At 40.3% G+C, this 21,994-nt stretch overlaps 1 protein-coding gene across 2 annotated transcripts in view; it reads right to left on the reverse strand.

Annotated features, from left to right (window-relative positions):
* The window catches only part of fbxo41 (F-box protein 41), a 110,269-nt gene extending 90,506 nt beyond the window's left edge, over positions 1 to 19,763 (reverse strand). The window contains exon 1 of one of the 2 annotated variants that reach the window (XM_022681810.2): positions 19,575 to 19,763. The gene's annotated coding sequence lies outside the window, so the exon portion shown is untranslated. The other variant, XM_022681811.2, reaches the window with a different exon arrangement.
* Between the last annotated feature and the right edge of the window lie 2,231 nt (positions 19,764 to 21,994).

The following is a 21,994-nucleotide window of genomic DNA, read 5'->3' on the forward strand; positions in this document are numbered from 1 at the left end:
TTTTTTATTTTTATGAATCTGTCTCTACTGATGCACCTTGTTCTGCATTCATTTGTGTTGGGATAGGTATTGTTGATCATAAAAATGATTTAAAATATCATGCTATAATATATTTTTTTAGCATACTGCCCACCCCTACACACACATTTATTACATATATGTTTTTTAATGAAACCAAAAGTGTCTCTTCTACGGCTGCCGCACCACACCACAGCACACGGCTGTTAAACGTATAGCATGTTTGCTATATATCACACAGCAGTTAGCATCAGCTATGGCGACCTCTCTATTAAATCTGAAGGCTTAGGAGGCAGCCGCCTGTCATAAACATGTCACTCCTGATGCTAACGTGCAGATGCCTCGCTCTTTACTGACCTCACCACCATACTAAGGCATACAGACCGAGCAATCTTATCCCAGGCATCTCAAAACACACACACACACACACACACACACACATTTTTATAAAGGCCAGTATGTTGGTACATGATGTGTACTGTGTCTTCTAGGCAAAGTGCCTAAAGTAAAATTTTAAAAACATTATTGTTTTATTCTATAAACTACAGACAACATTTCTCCCAAATTCTAAATCAATTTTTGGTATTTATTTACAGCAAATGAGAAATGGCTGAAATAACAAAAAAAATGCAGAGCTTTCAGACCTCGAGTAATGCAATGAAAACAAGTTCATATTCATAAAGTGTAAGAGTCCAGAAATCAATAATTGATGGAATAACCCTGGTTTTTAATCACAGTTTTTATGCATCTTGGCATCATGTTCTCCTCCACCAGTCTTACACACTGCTTTTGGATAACTTTATGCCTTAACTCCTGGTGCAAAAATTCAAGCAGTTCAGTTTGGATTGATTTGATTGCTTGTGATCATCCATCTTACTCTTGATTATATTCCAGAGGTTTTTAATTTGGTAAAATCAAAGAAACTCATCTTTTTTTTCAGAGCTGTATGTTTTTTTTTATACACACATGTTCTGTTGGAAACAGGAGAGTTGAGGTGCACACTGAATTTTGCAGTGGTTTTATGTTTTTTGGATACAATCCGGGTTAGCACACGAACATCCCTTTCAGAAAGCTTCCTCTTACAGCGTCCACAGTTAATCCTGTTGGATGTGGTTTGTCCTTCTCTGTGGTTTGCTGACATTACCCTGGATACCGTGACTCTTGATACATCACAATAACCTGCTGTCTTGGTCACAGATGCGCCAGCAAGACGTGCACCAACAATTTGTCCTCTTTTAAACTCTGGGATGTCACCCATAACATTGTGTGCATTGCAATATTTTGAGCAAAACTGTGCTCTTACCCTGCTAATTGAACCTTCACACTCTGCTCTTACTGGTGCAATGTGCAATTAATGAAGATTGACCACCAGACTGCTCCAATTTTGTCATGAAACCTCCCACACTAAGATGATAGGTGTTTCAGTTTCATTGTCCAACCCCTGTATATTTGAATGCATTCACTGCCACAGTGCTTACCGTTTTATGTATTGGTATTTCAATATGTATTTAAAACCTTTTTTTTTAAAGGCAGTAGAAAATATTTTAAAGACAAGAAATGTTAAGAACATTTAAACCCAATTCCAGAAAGATCCCACCACTAGTGATCATTACTAGGACTGGTACAATATATCCATATTACAGTATATTGTATCTTTTTAATCATATTCAATCAATCAAATCAATAGTTTTATTGAAACATACTTGCTCTAAACTCTCTAAGACTCTGTATACATGTGACACTGGGGATCGAAATATGATAAAAGCCCATATATGAACACAGCAAGAATGTGGATACTCCACCCAGATAGGGACTTGAACCCAAGACCCCGCCCAGAAAAAGTCTTGGCATTGCTCTTTATACTTAAACTCATTATATCAGCTACCTCCAGAGCTACAAGAGCTTGTGTTGTGTTATTCATCTGAGAGCTTTGCTATTTCTCCCACAATGCTCTGGCCTTGGATTAATCCAGGAGCACCGGGGCATACTCTCCACTAACAATCCCCGTCCTGATAGCCGATACCCCATCAACCAGCACAAGAGAGGGGAGATAGATAACAGACTCATCCTTCTTCCAGAAGCACAAGTGTAGAGAGAAAACGAGCGAGTCTGAAAACACTCTTTCACACTCAGCTCTAAACCAAGGCCACATCTGCTGCTGCTGGCACCCGGCTTCAGGTCTGGTTGCCTAGATACGCTTCCTCTCCCACACAAATAATACAGAAACGGGATCTTAATTCTGAGCTGGACTGCTTGATCAGGAGTAAATCTCTCGTTAGCCGTGTGAAGGACCTCTTGGAACTCTTGGAAGACAGGGTGATGGTGTTATTACTGCTACTGCCCGCACTGCTGCTGTCTCATTATTGGGTCCTGGTCCTTTCTGTAAATGTTACATAAGAAAAACACACTCAGAAACGTGATATGTGCTTTTATACAGTATATGTGATATATGGAGAATTGCAGACTCTGAATAGGGGAAGATATTAAGGCCACATGGCCTTCAAGACACCAGCTATCTATGCCTTTCCATTGAAGTAAGAAGGTCACCATTTAATAAGATGACCATTAATTCACCTATCATTCATTCAGATGGATGACAATCTAAAGCCACCACAAGCTGCAAGAACAATTCCAGTGTTTTGCAACAACTCTGGGTCTGCACTAAAGAGATGGACCTTATCTTTCACACAGATAAAGAACCACTGGCTTCTCGAGAGTACTTCATACATCCCAGTGCAATAAGTATTAGAGAACACTAACCAGATATCCCTCTCAGGAGTACCTCACTCCGTACAGTACAAGGAGTATCAGAACACAGCAGAGCTAAAAAAAATTCTCAGAATATCACAAAAAAAAACTTAATGTATCTTAATGTATGACTGAGTAAACACTTTTACTATGCCATTATTGTATAATTAGTTCATTTGCACAAAATGATTTCACAAACGAAAGCAGTATCATTTAGCACAATTATCTCTGGTACAATATATCATGAAAAAAAAAATGTTTTCTTCAGCTTAAAATAGCAAAGGTTTTATGGGGTTTATTTGTTTAGTTTTTTGGGGGGTGTGACCCTATTGTGCCATTGTGAATATCTCTCATGTTTCCTCTCTCTCTCTCTCTTTCTCTCTCTTGCTCTCTCTCTCTTAAGCCTCCAAGACTTTATCAGTACAAACACAATCTGATGCCAGAATTAGATTTTTGGCATGCAGTTTTCAGCACTCGTCCACTGCCTCCAGATTATGGTCTGCCTCTTCCAGGCTTCCAGGATAAGAGACGTGTGAAGCTGGAAACTGACGCATGATCCAAAACAGGAAGAACACCAGCAGCAGTGTTAATGTAACAGAGAGAAATCGAAACTGGACGCTTACACGACCTCAAGCAGCATATAATGCTGTCATGCATGATGCCGGTATGTTATCAGCATGCGTGAGATCACTGCAGGGTGATGGGAACCTGTGCTGCTACTGTGGAGATGGACGTCTGCCGTTGCCAGGGATACCAGCTCTGAACGAGAAGCGCTGCAAGGACAGGATCTGCAAATTTGATGAGTCATCGGTGAGAGGTTACGCGGTGCTGCGGCCGAGGCCGACGTGCAGAAAGAACGTGGGAGGTAGATGGAGGGAGGAAGCTGGTGAGAGATAGATGAACTCAGTTTTGTCCAAACCATAATATTGGGCGTGAAAGTATGAAAGAACCAGTTGGGTCAAACAAAAGATGGTTCGGATTGTCTGCAGCATAAAAACACTTTTTTAGATGGGTCAGACTTTTAGACTAGATAAAAGAAATTAAGGCAGGTTATTGTCTCTCACTGAACAACAGAATAAGAAAAAAGAAATAGAAAAGAGCCCCTGCTGTGACTCTAAAGTCCAACTCCTCTTTACACTCATGCTCAGTGGAAATCAATAAATGTGAAGCATGTTCTGATGGTGATTTCTGTATCTGCTGTAACTGTAGATTAACCTTTATTTATAAATAGAAATAAAAGGAATCCAAGGGTAACAAGTTACCTTTTTCACTCTGGTGCATGATATTTGTAGACTCAAAGAGAGTCAGTTTTTTTACAACACTAAAAAGGCAACTCACTCAACTGGCAACATCCTACATACCAATCAAATATAGCTAATATAGGATGACAGCTTATGCACATGGTGACAACAGGACATAATGAACTTTTTTGGAGCAAAGAACCAAAATTTGGTTAAAACAAAAGAGGTGGTCTTGGTCCAGGAAAATGGTCCCAACTTTGCTTGGTCCCAACTTTACACTGACAATTCCAGGGAGTAATCTGTTATGCTCTGCGCGTGATGCATGGGATGCATGGAATGCACTTGGAAGTCAGATTTTGGCACAACGCCAACTCACTGCTCATTGACAACATGCTGGCGTCCAACGTTCGCTCCTCTACAAACCATTAAATGCCAAAAATAGAAAGATGCAGCTTATATATTATATAAGCAATGAAATCATAACTTTGCAAAATTCTTTAGTGCCCTCATTCGCTAAACTGCAGTGCAAACGCAAAATTAACTGAACTAAATGTGGTCTACACAACGTAACAAACACATTGACCTTTTTTTCAAGACACTTTTGTCTTAGGACTTGGATTTTCAGGTGTGAGACCAAAGACTACAGATTGGAATCTGGATTATCAAACTCAAACCTACCAAGGATCACAGAAAAACAAATTGGATTCAAGATCCAACAAAGAGCTCTGGTCTAAAAGGTACAGGCCAGTCCTGGTAGTACAATGCTCACACAGACAGTGTACAACAGCAATCCTTTCACACTGAGATCAGATCAGATATCTGCACAGATCTGCGAGGCTCTCACTCTAACGCTCCCTCCCTCCCCTCAGCTATTTCTGTCTTTGTATCACACGTTTAGCCCAGTGAGCTGGTTATGAAGGCGGCGTGCGTACTGCGGTGGTACTGTTTAATTAGACCACTGGGGACATGAAGGTAAGGCTTCACACGGAGCCGGTCTATCACAGCTGTCTCTGTGAAGGGATGTGAGATATACCCCTGTGAAGCCCAGCCACAGCCGAGGCACGAGGCTGTGCTTCTTTCCCCACTGCAGCTGAAGGTATTCTACGCTGATCCTCAGAGTGGGGTACTCTGATATCACTGCGCATCCTTAATTTGGGATTTTATGAATTACTGCCACATCCCTGCTTCATTATTTAGCCATCTTCTTATCATCCACTTCTTCTTGGTCAGACTACAGTGGTCTATAGTAGGGATTGTGCCAATACGTCTTTTTCAGTTCTGATACCAATTCTTAAACATAAACTTTGCATATTATCTGCATTATTTGGGGTCCCACCATCCATTCTACAGTTGACTAAATCAAACAAAGATCTGATTGGCTTCACCACTTTGTTGGCAAGAAGATTGATCTTGCTTAGATGGTCCTCTCTACCCCCCTCTCATGCACTCTGGATTGAAACAGTCTTAAAGTGTGTACGATTAGAAAAAAATTATCACACACTTAAAGGGTCTGCAAGAAAATTTTGGGCAATCTGGGACCCCTTTTTCTCTTATGTAAAACAACTGAATCTACCTGCAATTCCAGAATGAGAACCGTTCTTATTATTTTTATAAAAAATATGATAATTATAAAATAATATTGGAGACTGTATGCATGATTGGATGATAAAGTTAATGGATGCAGAAGATATTTGGCACTTCCTTGTTAAGGAAATGTTTTTTAGTTGACCCACCCCCCTTTTTTTTCCTTTCTTCCTTCTTTTCGTTTTTCACCATTGTTTTAGATTTGTTAGCCTTTGTAATACTTTGTACTTTGGCCTATTGTTATTAATATTAGTTTATCACTAATTCTTGATGTATGGTGGCTTTTTAACTGTCGCGCGGAGATTTTTAACTGTACTGCGGAGCTCACCTGTTTTTTTTCCCCACGAGACAGGTTTAAGCTTGGCAAGAAATATCATCACGTTTTAATCTCGCGAGATCTCGTGCCACGAGATCTCGTCACACCCCTACCAAGTACTTTAAAAAACTCAATAAACAAAGCTTAAAAAAAAAAAAAAAACTTTACATATTATCCGACACTGGTTACCAACCTGATACTATCACATTTAATTAACTGGCAAATTGTAAAATTAAGTATAACAAGTTAACACAGATAAATGTAATGATTTTTTTTTTATTTAGCATTAAAATATAAACAATTGGGTGGGACATTAGGTACGATATAAAAATGTAAAATTAAGTAAACTTGATTAACGAATATAAGCCACATTAGTCCCAATTTCATGTGGCCGATGACAAGTTTTATCTCTCCATACATGATCTCTCCATACCTACAGAGCCTAGAACATGCTAACAGATACAGTGAACAGCTTAAAGTTTTGTGGACAGGTTGAAGTGCTTTTGTAGTAATGATAACTGTTTTTTTCCAGCTTGATTATTTTCTAATAGTTGCTGACAGCTCAATGTGACTGTCAGACAGTGGATAGGGAAAGTCTTGCTGTTTGCTATGATTTGCGCACCGTATCTGTTGATTATAATGAACCCTAGAATACTGTCATGTAGTTGCCTGCACAGCGCGGGCATTGGGTTCAGTCAATAGATCAACCTATGGATCACTGACATCCCATCCTAACATCAGATTAGTGCGTCCCTAGTCCATAGTCTCCTGGATAGGGCACCATCAGTCCATTGTAGGGTACCAAACACATCTACCTTCCAAGTATCCCATTGAGAGTTGGGAGAAAAACAATCAAAACCCTCAAGAACACAAAGACAAAGAGGTCATAGCAAAAATCGAAACCTCACCAGAGTCTACTCTCTAACTAAACAATCCTGTAAGCTACCATTACAGTAGGTTAGTGCTCCACAGAACCAGTATCAACCCTCACTAAATCAATGCACACTAAATCATTACCAACCAGTGTTTCCCAGCCCTCCTCTCACACACTGAAAATATCACTGCTGTCCTTCTCCAAGATACCATTAGCAAATGCTTAATGAGGCTACAACTGGTGTGTTAGAACAGGGAGGCACTGTGATGCGCTGTGGAGGAAACTTCAAGAGCAAGATTGGGAAACACTGGAATATTATGGGGTAGTCTCCCAGACAAGGATTACTGTAAGTCTAGTCCTGGACTACACAGCGTTTTTAATAAAGATTTCCCATTGAAAGGAAAAAAAAAGACTATAAATAGGCTCAGTCCCTAAGATTTCTCCATAGCATAATATTCTGATATCGTCAGCATTTGATGAAAAACTCAAAGTAATCTTTCACTTGTTGATTATTTTGTTTTAAGAAATGATTATAGTAATACTTATTCCTTTGCGTGTGTTCATGTACTGTCCCCATAAACTCAGAAAGACATATCAAAAGTCAGAGAACAGCAGTATGGAAATTGATCCTGTAAGTTAATGTAAGACATTTGGCTAGCATGCTAACTGCTTTATACGAAATGAATTACTAGACTTGGAGCGAGGCCAGATTTTAGTGGGTGCTAGAAGTATAGTGAGACAGTTCCAAAGTTATAGCTATGCTTATTACAGTGTAATGTACAAAAGGGGTCATGAACAAAAAGATGTAGCTTAGGTTAGTTAAAAATGTGTACGAATATGTAAAGAAACACACTTGGCTGTTTATATTCTTGCAATATTATTGTTGTAAACATACTAAAAGAGCGTTTTTTTTTTCAATTGTTGTTTTTGGGCAACGTTACCGGTAAGGTGCTTCTATGGTCTCCGGGGTGGTTGCTTAGGTGTTGCTAGGTGGTTGCTAAGGTGCTGCTATGGTATCTGGGGCGGTTGCTAATAAGTTGCTAAGTGGTGGCCAGGTCGTTGCTAAGCAGTGGTTGCTAGGTGGTTGATGAGGCATTGCTAGGTGGTTGCTAAGGTGTTGCTATGGTATCCAGGGTGGTTGCTATGGTGTTGCTAAGAGGTTGCTATGGTGTTGCTAAGTGCCTGCTAGGTGTTTGCTAAGGCGTTGCTAAGGTGTTGCTATGGTATCCGGGGTGGTTGCTAAGGTGTTGCTAAGTGGTTTCTAGGTGGTTGCTAAGGTGTTGCTAGGTGGTTGCTAAGGTATTGCTATGGTATCCGGGGTGGTTGCTATGGTGTGGCTAAGTGATTTCTAAGGTGCTGCTATGGTCTCCAGGGTGGTTAGTAATGTGTTGCTAGGTTTTCTAAGGTGCTGCTATGGTATCTGGGGTGGTTGCTATGGTGTTGCGAAGAGGTTGCTATGGTGTGGCTAAGCAGTTGCTAGGTGGTTGCTAAGGTGTTGCTAGTTGGTTGCTAAGGTGTTGCTATGGTATCCGGGGTGGTTGCTAAGGTGTCGCTAGGTGGTTGCTAAGGTTTTGCTAAGGTGCTGCTTTGGTATCCGGGGTGGTTGCTAATAAGTTGCTAAGTGGTGGCCAGGTCGTTGCTAAGCAGTTGCTAGATGGTTGCTAAGGTGTTGCTATGGTATCTGTGGAGGTTGCTATGGTGTTGCTAGGTGGTTACTAGGTAATGTACATGCATGAATGAGATACAACGTGCAAATACATCAATCAGCTATGCACGCTAGGTTGCTCTGGCCGTGTGCAGAGTGTCCAAACTTTTGACCAATAGCTGCTTTATCCAATAGCTCCTCCATACACTCACAGTACTGGAGATCTAGTGCCGTCCTTCGATGGATGCGCCCCATTCATTCCTATGGGGCGACTTCGTACGACAATTGTACGAAAAGTGTACGTCGTATCGTTACGTACAGCATATTTTCGGCATACTGCAATCACACTAATAAATCTACAAACATGAAGTCGATGCACTGACTGACCCAAATAAGGGATCCCGAAGCCATTAAACATAATTAGCTTCACTAGCATGAACAGACATACAGTAGCTTAACTACCATAGCTGGTCAGAGTGCAGCTGTACCATGTTGAAGGTGTTAAAGTGTGACCGTCGTCTGAGTGTTCAAAGTGATCCTCCTTCCACTGTCTCGTAATGGTTTATGGCTAAGAATAGTGCCTCTCAAAGGATGGGGCTCCAGTACCTAGAGATTACACAGACTCCTATTGATCTGAGGGCTTTCCACTGAACCAATTATCTTCAATTACCCACAGCTCATGCCCTGCCACTGGTGCAATAAAACACTCACAGGCCTCATACCCTCATCCCCCACCCACAGCTCCTGCATACACTGAGCCCGTGCCAGCCTGTAGAAATCATCTGGCCCAATATATTAACTTCTCAAGGACTGTCAGGTGCTTGTTGAAAGCAGCACTACGGTGCAGTACTCTCTCTCTCTATCTATATATATATATATATAGAGAGAGAGAGAGAGAGAGAGAGAGAGAGACCGGTTAAGCACAACATTATGACCATCTCTTTGTTTCTACACCCATTAACCATGTCATCATATACAGTAAGAGCAAGACTGTAGTCCTGTATCTGTTTCTCTGCATATTTTAACATTCCTTTCTCTCTGTTCTTCAATAGTCAGGACCCAACATGATAGATGATAGATATAGTGATGTGTTAGTGTTTTGTGCCGGTACGAGTAGAGCAGCAGTGCTGCTGGAGGTTTTAAACACATTAGTGTCACTGCTGAATTGGGAATAGTCCACCAACAACATCTTGTTAGCAGCATCCTTTGGCCAGCGTCATGTGGTTTACATCCTGTAAGCAGTGTCCCGTGACCACTGATGAAGGACTATGGGAAACTGTTCCACTAGCATCACTACCACACGGTTAACATTACGTTTTACTGTGCAGCATCTCAACCACAGCATCGCAACTGTGGTATTAGCATCACTACTGAAGCACTAGCATCAACCAGCATCGCTATCACAGGATTATCGACGCAACTGTGCTGGATACTGACTTCCCCCAGCATCACTACTCCGGGGTTAGTCACAAGCAGAGCTGAGTGATGTGGCCCTAAAATAATATCACAATATGTTCACAATAAACATTAAAGTTTAATTTATTCTACAAATAACAGGTTTATACAGTCAGTATAAACCAAAAAAAAAAAACTCTATAAATGTTTGTCTATTGTATAGAGAAATATGCCAAGACCCTGATTTTGTATAAAACAATATTGTATGTTGTAGCAAAATAAAAAAATAACATAAATAAAGCAATATAACTACAAAAAAAAAAAAAACGTGCGCAATATTTAGTGCATGCATGCAAACTGCAAATAAATGATTTAAAATAAATACCCAAAATTGAATTATTGTACGAATATCAATTTTATCATAATATGAATTATTTACCATTGTCAAAAAAAGGGCTCTTCACTATGGAGGACCAAAAATGACGTAAGTATAAATAAATAAATGCACACATAAATGTAGAAATAAAAAAATATATAAATAAATAAATGAATAAATAAACAAATAAATAAATAAATACACGCATAAATATTTGTACAGGTAAATAAATAAATAAATAAATAAATTTCTTATTTATTCATTTATATGTGCATTTATTTATATATTTATTTCAACATTTATTTATTTATTCATTTATTTATTTATTCATTTATACGTGCATTTATTTTTTTATGCTTATGTCATTTTTGGTCCTCCATACTTCACATCCAAACACTAGTAAATAAATGATCTATATTATAAGACTCTGAGTGTGAGGCTTAATGCCTTTACCAAGCAGAGGAACATGGAATGGTACATCAATTAGAGGTATTTAGAGATATTTTACACCCTAGCACTTTTTTCTAAATAAAGATCATCCCTAGTGTTGAAAAGACTTTGATGATTCCGTGCAGCAAACAGTGGTATATCAAACCCAGACCAGGTATATTTTTTCTTGTTTCAGTTTCAGTACACACAAAAAAATCTATGAAAAATCAGTCAGGTTTCAGGTGTTTTGCTATTAGCCAACCTTTGTGCACACACCCATTACCCAAGAGCAAGCTGGTACATCAAGCTTTTGCTACAATCAGTTAGTTGAAGACACCTTTAATCAATCAGCCTTCAAAGAGCACCGTTCTTGTTTCTTAATCAGGCCTCTTTGTGATTTCTCATTACAATACACTGATTGGTCTAAAACAGAGAGAGAAACGGCTATTTGCAAAGTGTCAGATTGAATCTGAGGAGAAATGCAAAACGAGGCCTTGTGAGATTCACTATGATGTTTACCAGGTATCGGCTTTCGCAGCTCCCACCCAGATCAATGCAGGAATGGCAATAGCCATTAGCCCTGAGAGATCACAGGTTCACATGCATACTTTCACTATGAATTATTATAATGATAGCGAAGAAGAGCTCAGAGTAAATGATGTCCATAAACAATGACTGTCTATTAACATGAGACCAACTGTCCTCAAGTCCAAGAGGCCTCAGCCAGCATGCTCTTGTGGAGCTTACCCGGGTGGACTGTGGGCTAGGTGGGCACTAGGTGGGCACTAGGTGGGCACTAGGCGGGCACAAGGTGGGCATGTGCATGTTTTGTAACTGTGACCCAGTTGGGATTCCTAAATGAGCACAAACAACTAAATAAAGTGCATAAATAATGTCCAAACCTAGTGCAATAAATCCACAGAAAGTACAATAATTACTTTCACTCATTCCTGAAGGTGTGTTGGGGACATTTGGAGGAGAGTGAAGTACAGATCATTGGGGCTGTAAAATAAACTGTATTTTTGTCATTATTGCAATATAAATGTTCATGGTGAACATTTTGAAAGAGTGGTCATAATGCAACGAATAACAGCAAACCTAAACTACTATACCACAGCTAACATGATATAACAAGTCTGGCAATTTGAGTTAGGCAGAATCAGGGGTAAAAGGGTAGAGTGAGGTAGAGTGAGGCAGAGCAAGGTAAAGTGAGGCAGAGAGAAGTAGAGGGAGGCAGAGTGAAGAGCAAAATGGGGTAAAGTGGAGTAGAGCGAGGCAGAGCAAGGTAAAGTAAGGTAGAGGGAGGCAGAGAGAAGTAGAGTGAGGCAGAGTGAAAAGTAAAAGGTGGTAAAGTGAGGTAGAGCGAGGCAGAGTGAAGAGTAACATGGGGTAAGGTGAGGTAGAGCGAGGCAGAGCAAGGTAAAGTAAGGTAGAGGGAGGCAGAGTGAGGCAGTGAGAAGAGTAACATGGGGTAAAGTGAGGTAGAGCGAGGCAGATTGAAGAGTAACATGGGGTAAAGTGAGGTAGAGCGAGGCAGATTGAAGAGTAACATGGGGTAAGGTGAGGTAGAGCGAGGCAGAGCATGGTGAAGTAAGATAGAGGGAGGCACAGTGAGGCAGAGAGAAAAGTAACATGGGGTAAAGTGAGGTAGAGAGAGGCATAGCAAGGTAAAGTAAGATAGAAGGAGGCAGAGTGAGTCAGAGTGACATAGAGCAAGCCAGAGTAAAGTAGAGTGAGGCAGAGTGACGTAGAGCAAGCCAGAGTAAAGTAGAGTGAGGCAGAGTGACGTAGAACAAGGTAGAGTGAGGCAGAATGAGGTAAAGCAGAGTGAAATAGAGGGAGGTAGAGCGAGATAGAGTAGGGTAAGAGTGAGGTAGAGTAAGGCAGAGTAAGGGGTAAAATGAGGTAGAGCTAGGTTAAAGGGAGGCAGAGTGAGGTAGAGGTCCACAGTGACACACTCACCAAATTAATTTTAGCAGACAGACTATAGTTACAAAAGTCTTTGAAGAGCTCAAACGAACGTAGATATTTATCAATATTGTAATCTTTAACAATAATACATATCATGGTAACCAATCTCAGTATCCTGAAGGTCAATAAAAAACGAAAGTCTAAAAACCCGAAGAAGACCCCGGGTTATGATAACTCTGGACCACCTTAACTCCAGGGTTAGTAGGGATAACGATAACAAACGAAAGAACGTGAGCCATACACACACTGTAGTATCGACTCAGCCTGAGAAGAATCAATGAATCGCATGTGGGACACAACCAAATGTCCGCCATTGTAAATAACACAATCTCTCATTACAGTGCTATGGTAGCGGCAGAAATGGCCGTTAGCCGAAAAGGCCATCCCAAGCGATCAATGGGAAAACTGCAGCCTCACATGGACACACACACACACACACACACATAGAGCGCCAATGGGACACATGAATCAGGACTGAGTCTGCTCAACTGTCCTAATGTTTATGAAATGAATGCATTTAACTACTTTATGTTGCACCAATTGCTGACATACAGCTTTTCTAGTCCCTGTAGGGAAGTGTTTCCAGTAGAGTCAATGATTTTTTATTTACATGTACATGTTTAGGGTTAGATAAGCCCTGCTGAGGACAACTCATGATTAGAATAGCACTGTTGATGAACAGCCATACACTATTGAATCTAATGGTCTACTTACTTGAAACGCCACCTAGTTTTACCATAATCTGCTACTCCTGATCCATCTTATCAATCTCTTTAGAAGCTACTGACTAGGGTTGTCACGATACCAAATTTTTGACTTCGATACCGATACCAACTGTAGTATCACGATTCTCAATACCAAAACGATACTTGGAAGAAAAAAAAAAAAAAAATATCTGAACATAAAATGTTTATTTTTGACTGAACTGGATTGAACACTGAACAATAGGTGCAAACGTTTTTATTCTAAAATGAAACATTTGAACAAAAAACAAGTTTCGTTATTATAACCTTAACTATAACATAATTATCTAAACACTTCCTAAAAACTAAAACTAAAACCAGAGGTAATGGTAGCCTGACTATGTGAACCTGACGGGCGGGCAGAAGTTAAGTTCTGAATAAGGAAAATAAAGAGACAGAAGAACATTACAATGTTATGTTCATTTTAACACTCACTGCTCCGTTTTATTAATCAACCGTTTACCGTTTTAAATAAGCAGTCGCTAGTAAATCTTAGTAAAGCTACAGACAGAGTGTATCTTGACTAACTCCACTAACCTGTCGACTTCTCAGCTCTTTGTAGAGATCAGGGTGCTTGTCTGCTATTTTGTTAAATAACACTGTAACATAGAAGCATAGAACTATTATTTAATTAAAATGATTTTTAAGAACAGCTAAACACACTGCTGCAGGTCAAACGCGGAGGCGTTCACGTGCGAGAGAGAGAGAAACAGAGAAAGAGACACAGCGAGAGTGAGAGAGAGAGAGATTTGCGTGTTCTGATGTGAGCTACTCACAGGTAAAGGTTCTCTTTTATCTCCTCGTGCTCATATTCTAGTCCCACACATAAGTCTGCAGCTCCCTCAGTGTTTTCTGTCGTATTTTGCGGCTAGCGCGAGTGCTTACAACTAACACCGCGGAGCGCGAGGTGCCGCCGCGCTTGTGCCGAATCCGCTACTGAATCCGACTCCCGATTCGCGGACAGAATCGGCACAACACCCCCCGCTGTACAACTGTGGGAGTGAAAACAGCGCTAATAAATGAAGTAGTTTAGTTTCACTTTCAGTTTTCGTTATTTTCGTTATTTTATTTAAAAATAAAAATATAAATAAAAAACAGATGCCTACATCTCAGACTATTTTCCCACACTTCACTCCTCGCGCCCGTTTTGTCCACAAGTCGCGGACGAGAGACATCTGTTATTTTAGCCGTCGCCATTCTACACTCGCTGCTGCTCTGCTGGCTTGCGCGTGAATCGATTCATTTGTTCAGAACACTAAGTTTATCTGAATCCTGCCACACCGACTGCTGCGGTGTGAATCAGTTTTCTTATGAACTGAATCAAATGGCGCCTACTAATTTGACTCATTTGAAGCTAGTGACTGGGCTATATACAGTATCGAAAGCATCGAACGCTAAAGAACCGAATCGTTTGTGATGACGTAGTATCGAAAAAGAATCGAACCTTCGGTACACCGTGCAACTCTACTACTGACTGGAGTCAGGTACAGTATGTTGGATGTGTGTTTATGCTTATGTTTTGAAAGCTGCTGCGCCTTAATAGAAACCCCAGTTTCAGATCCATACGACCAATTCTCCCTCTCACGACTACAGCGCTTATATTTTAAGTACTGAATAATTCACAGTACTAACTGAATAATAAGGGCTTCATATGTAGCTGCATAATTCTCTCCTGTTTTTTGCATTATCCATGAGTCTGTTTTGCAATGTATATAGTGGAACATTTTAATCCTGTTTGTCTAGGTACAGTATTCATAACCTCACATCCCTACACTTATACCATTTCCACAAAAGGCTGCAGCAATGAGCTGAACTGATGAGTACGGTCGGAGGATAACGTACATTTAGACAAATGATTATCACCTTCAACATGATCAAGAATAATAATATTATTCTGATCCAAATGCAGATACAAAGTACCATATTTTGAGCGCTGCATTGCTTTAGCCTAAAGCTTGCATTTTCCCAGATGGTAATATAATTACTGCATCATTAGCAACTAGGCTAGCTTCTAATATTACTTCAGTGTTGGAACAGACAAAAAAAGCCACATACATCAAAAGCATTGCAGTTTCTTGGTGTTCTGAGTACTGAGGTCCCCAATATTCTCAATATATACAGCTCTGGAAAAAATCAGTTTTTGAATCAGTTTCTCTGATTTTGCTATTTCTAGATATATGTTTGAAACCTGAAAATGAATATTGTTGTTTTTGTCAAATCGTAACACATTAACCTCAATATGAAACTATTATAGTTATCACATATCAGTAATCAATAAGCAACAGCAGATATCAGAGCACAGTGTGTCCTGCTACTACTAATACTACTATACATACAAAAACATGGTCAGACAGCCTGGATTACAAGATATTAACACATATTAAACATATATGAAAAAAGTCACTACTAAACTGAATAGTCAGTTCAGATTGTTCACAATAATGGGATGTAATGTGATATTAATCAGCAGCATCTCTTAATTAAACTGTGTGGCTGCATTACTTATGCCGCTTATGGTTTATGTTCCATGCTGCCATTATGATCCAATAATCGCTCGTTCAGATCCTGGATCACGCTAACTGCCATCAGCAGCCAAAGTCTGAGAGAGCACAACTGGCCATGCTCTGTTGGTAAGCACAGTCCTCTGTAGACGGACATATAGAAGCTGGGAATCTGGCGCTTTTCTCTGAATGTGCTGGCTACGCAGGGAAAAAAGCTAAAAACAAAAAAAAACAGTGTTTCGCTTTATATGTACTAGAGAAGGTGATGAACTAAGGATGATTTGTTAAGCTAGCCAATAAACAGAGATATGTATACGAGAACTGGACACAAACTGCAGATGAAAAGTGGAAACCAATTAAGGAATGAAAGTGCAAATGTTACCCACAACTACATCCATGAAGATAAGTGGAAATGGAACTTGCACCAATGTACAAATAAAGTTACACCCATAATGTTTTTATTACATGCTGTATACAATTTGTGACTTCAGACTCATTCGAATCTGCCTCAGTTTAATATATGTATACCTTTACCTTAAAATAAACAGGGGGAAACTTCACCCTCCTAGTGTGTTAAGGGGATTACTAGTGGGAATTCATATGAATGGGGCATTGCCCAATTAGAAAAGAGACACTCAGATTGGATTGGCAGGCAAAATAAACTTATCAGGACACCCCTTTCATAAAACCACAGTGAAAGAGGTCATGGTCCCTAATGTACAATCCAATAGCCAGTGTGGAAGAGGAAACTCCCTAAGAGCATAAGGAAGACGCACTAACAGAAACCAATACTCTGGTTGGGAAACCAGAGTATTGGTAAATGGGAAACCCATCTTCCAGGAGTCATAATTCAAGTAGTGCATGTTGCAATAAATGCCATTAAGTAAATGCCGTTAAACCAGGCCTGCATTGGACCTGATCTAACAGCACTATTGATTTATTGCTTATAACAGCATACAAATGTTCTACTTTTTAGGACAACCACTACTGACAAACTCTCATTTGTAGGTTGCACCATCTCCAAAGGATGGATCTGGATGGAGTAAGTAGAATTGTGATCCATAATTAAAGATGCAACATACGTACTGGACCTCACCAATGCTCTTTGGATGCACACAATCAAATCCTGAAAGCCTTCTGAGAACAGTAGAGGCTATTACTGCAGCAAAAGGTAAAGGAGATATTTCATGTTGGAATAGCAGGTGTCTACATACTTTTGAACATAAGCAGCCAGTAAAATCCATCCCTACTTCTGGAGATCTACCTGTGCATCAACTCCACTTTGCAAGTCAGCTGTTAATCCTTCAGATGGGTTCGTCATTAGGCCTGAATGGGATCTAAACTACAAGCAAGAAGCCATATACTGTATGTGCAGACCACATATTAACAGAGTAACCAGGTACTACTTTGAAGCTTGGATAGTCTTCACAAAACAGCTAGAGGGGTAAAAACCCTGTACTCTCACAGGCCATTCCTCATTCTGGTCCATTTCTCCTTTAAAAAAAAGGAGGGTAGCCCAAGCAGAAGTAGGCCTGCTTGCGTTCTTTTGTGTACCTAGAGGTTTTCAGGCAGTGATTAAGCTTTATCTTAAACTATACAGCATTTTGAATTCCACCTGGGCGTCTACCACCTGGAATTGTCCTGGGAATCAACCCTCCTCTGCTTTTCAACTACTTCTTCAAATGAGATGAATCAGTTGTTCTGGACTTAGGTTGGTGATTAGGCCTGCATTGAATCTGAACTACCAGCAGTACTGCTTTTTATTGTGTCCACAAGTGTACAGACAGCTTTTTAATGCTATGGGTCAAACACTGCTGATGGCATTCTTTCATGGCTTGTTTAATAAAACAAGCTGGGAGATAAATAGCCCCTTAGAGCTCCAGATCCAGATTCAGATTCAGATCAAATCAAATCTTGTTCCACTATCTAGTGGAAAGTCTTCTTAGAAGCATCTGGACATATAGTGTAGCCTCACAGGCCAGAAACTAGAGTCTGTACTCTCTGGCCTGTGAGACAGACCTAAAATAAAGACCTTATGGGTGTTATGGAGCTGAATGAATGTACATCAACCCTTGCAAATATCTGGTTCAGTAGGTTAGACATGGGATGGTCACCACAGCTTGCATCTAGTAAAAAAAGTATCAGAAGAATAGTTGCTGTCAATGCGTCAAAATGTGAAGGTGGAAGGGTCCTAAACTTTGGACAATCAGGTGTTGGATGGCTGGGTATCGACCCTTCCAAAAGCCAGGATCATCACCACAGCTCTACAGATACACAGCTCGAAAGTAGAGTTAACACTGGATAAGAATGTACCTACAAACTTCTAGAAACATAGTAATAAATATATTAGGGGTCTCACAGGCCAGAAACTACAGTCTGTAGACTGTAGAAACTACAGTCTGTAGTCTCTGGCCTGTAAGACAGACCTAAAGTAAAGACCTTATTGATATTATAGAACTGAATGGATGAACATCAGCCCTTCCCAATGTCTGGATTAGCTCGACAGCTCCAGGCTAGAGATAACATTGGATAAGATGGTATTTACAAACTTCTGGAAGTATAGTCATAAATATAGTATGGTCTCACAGGCCAGAACTAGAGCCTATATTATTTGGCCTGTAAGATAGACCTAAAGTAAAGACCTTATGGATCTTATTGGACTGAATGGATGGACATTAACTCTTCACAATATCTATATCACCTCCACAGCTGTACAGCTTCAGGGTGGAGTTAACATTGGATAAGCAGGTGCCTAAAAAAACTCTGGGCATACAGTGTACTCAATAAGCCAGAAACTAGAGCCTGTAGTCTCTGGTCTGTATAAGACAGACCTAAAGTAAAGACCTTATGGATCTTTTAGAACTGAATGGATGGACATCAACACTTCCCAACGTCTAGATCACCTGCACAGCTGTCCAGCTTCAAGGTGGAGTTAACATAGGATGAGCAGGTGCCTACACACTTCTGGACATACAGTGTACCCTAACAGACCAGAAACTGAAGTCTGAAATCTCAGGCCTGTAGTATATATCTTATGGATCTTACAAAGTTGGATGGATGGACATCAGTTCAACTCATTCCCAATGTATCTTGATCACCAATACAGCACCATATCTCTTCAGCTGTACAGCTCCAGGCTAGAGTAGTCCAATCTGCAGCTTCTTGAATCAGAGCTGACTGAGGTCACGCCTACTAGATACGAGCTACCTCAGTAAGAGAGAAAGAGACCGAGCTATCCGAGCTAAAGCGGCTACAGATAACCAGACCCTGGCGTTCAGGACCACCAGTCCTTTCACCCAGTGGTACCCAGGGGAGGATGGGAGGACGCCATCCGCATTCGCGCTGTTCGTGCTTTAATCGACCCCCAAAAACAAGGATGATGAGCCTACCGTTAATGATAGGACCAGGCTTCCCTTCACACACAGCCCGGGCTAGGCTTCACCACAGGCGGTCACTCCTCCTCAGCAGAGCCGCTTTCTCCATCTATCCATCCACCCGTCCATCCATTAACGGACACATTAGCCGTTCCCTGGACGGTAACGGTTAACGGATAACGGTTAACGGTTAACGTCACATTTTCACCGTTTCCCCCTCCGGTCTCCCTCTCTCTCTCTCTCTCTCTCTCTCTCTCTCTCTCTCTCTCTCTCAGGACACGCTGTACCAGTAGCCGACCTCTCTCAGAAAATGCACCAAACCCAGCCCGAGCACAGAATCACGGATCTCCGGTTCTCACCTCATCTTTTCTCCTCCCCGCTCGCGGTTTTTCCCCTCGCGCTCCGACCGAGAGGAGCCGCTCCGCCGCTGCTGACGTCACGGGCTGCGCGCTCTGCAGCAGCAGCGCGGAGAGCGCGCGCGGGCTGTGCGTGAGCGCGTGTGCCTCGGTGCGAGCGTGAGCGTGTGTGTTTTCGTGCAGTGCGCGCACGAGAGGCAACCCTCAAGCATGCATGCGCGCGTGTGTGTGTGTGAGACGGTGTGTGCCTCTGAAGGACAATCAGCATCATGTAATGTAAAGCTAAACAGTGCATGCATGATGAGGATGATGATGATGATGACACATACTTTATTATTTTTGTTCACATAACATTTGTATGTAGTATTTGATTAAAAAATTTAACTATTAACCAATCAAAGTACAAGACACAGCATTGAGTTCATAGCTTACTAACCCATAAGAGCCAAGAACCAGACCCAAAAAAAACGATTGTTAAATAAATTAAGCAGCTCATTCAGAATTTTTTTAATTATTCTGATAAAAAAGAGCACACTGGCCACACCAGACTGTAACTATTTAAAAGGGGACATATTATATCTTAGATTAGGATTAGATGAGCTATGTAAAACATGATAATGTTTTGCACAAATCACTCTCACATATAAATATCTCACCAACTCTATTCTTGCCCGTTTTAGTCCCTTTCAGAATGAGCCATTTAAGGGCTCTCTCACTTTTATGCAAATAATCTGTTCCTATGCTTTATGATTCCTGACACCAAACTCTTTCAGCTGATTCACAGAAAACGGATGAATGGATTTTTCATACTTTGAGTATTTATAGGGGCACCCTAGACCTGAGTGAAAATACAAAAGTGAGCAAAAAGTAAGTTTTGAATACCATGTCTCCTTTAAGATTAAAATTTGATAAAAATCTATTTGGTCCATTGTAGATGATCATTGATGCTCAACTACCATTCAACTTAATGTTTATTACATGAAACTGAAGTCTTAGTTGAATGTAAATGATTATTATAATAAATGTAATATACCCTAACCTTAACCCTAGGGTGAGGTTTTGGGGTTGAATAATTGATAGGGTTAAGGTTATGAAGGACATACTGGTTATGCATAGGATTAGATTACATTGAGTTTGTTGTTCAGTTGCATTTAATAGTAATTTAGATATTTATATTGTCTAGTCCTTAAAGATAAATACTGCCAGAAGAATAGGACCATCTGGAGCACAGAAGCATGAACTTGTGTACACTATGCCTAATGCCCAGTGGTGTTTCCTCCAATACATTTGAGATGGGATGAGCTGGTGAGTTAAATTGTGGGAATCAAACTCTCAAAGCAATGCTCAAAATAAGATCTACTCCTTTTTAAATACCCTTGATTTCAGGGTATATACACAGCTCTAGACCACTTAAAAATAATGAGTTACTGTGATGGGCAGTGCTGCTCCATTGGCCACCAGTAGGGGAGCTGGGCAACAGAGGGGAAAAAGAAGTGGAGTTGGGTCCCGAAACTCCAAGTCCCAGAAACCCCAGCGGTGATCAGTTGCAACCAGCCACACCTGTGTCTCACTCTATATAAACCCCAGTCAAACCACTCATTCTCGTTGCACCTTTAAAGAGGGGTGACCGGTAACAGAGGGAAAAAGAAAGAAAGAAAGAAAGAAAGAAAGAAAGAGTTTGATTGTGTTTTGGTTTGAGTTATTTGAAGATAAAAAGCTGTGTTTCAGTTGTACATGCCATTTTTTGGCATTTCCTTTGTTCTGTTTCCCGCCTTTTTTCGTGCACCTCTTCAGGGTTTTGTTTCCACCTATTTTCCAGTTTCCTCTGTGGAAAACCAAACCAAGTTCCACAAGCACACCCTTTAGACACAAACACTATTAAAACATATTTATAAATGGCTGAAATTATTGAATAATCAAATGATTATAAATATACCTAAGTAAACATATATAATTGAAGAGCATTTTGCTCTGCACTTGGATCTCCCGTAACTTTTTCTTTGATTTTACCAAATTGAAAACCATATTTTTGCACCAGGAGTAAAGGCATAAAGTTATCCAAAAGCAGTGTGTAAGACTGGTGGAGCAGAACATTTCAAGATGCATGAAAACGGTGATTTAAAACCAGGGTTATTCCACCAAATATTGATTTCTAACCTCTCTTAAGACTTTATGAATATGAACTTGTTTTCTTTGTATTATTTGAGGTCTGAAAGCTCTGCATCGTTTTTGTTATTTCAGCCATTTCTCATTTTCTGCAAATAAATGCTCTATAAATGACAATATTTCTATTTGGAATTTGGGAAAAATGTTTTCCGTAGTTTATAGAATAAAACAACACTGTTTATTTTACTCAAACATAAACCTATAAATAGCAAAATCAGAGAAACTGATTCAGAAACTAAAGTGGTCTCTTCATTTTT

The sequence above is a fragment of the Astyanax mexicanus genome, chromosome 25 (genome assembly GCF_023375975.1).
Source record: "Astyanax mexicanus isolate ESR-SI-001 chromosome 25, AstMex3_surface, whole genome shotgun sequence".
Classification (NCBI taxonomy): Eukaryota; Metazoa; Chordata; class Actinopteri; order Characiformes; family Acestrorhamphidae; genus Astyanax; species Astyanax mexicanus.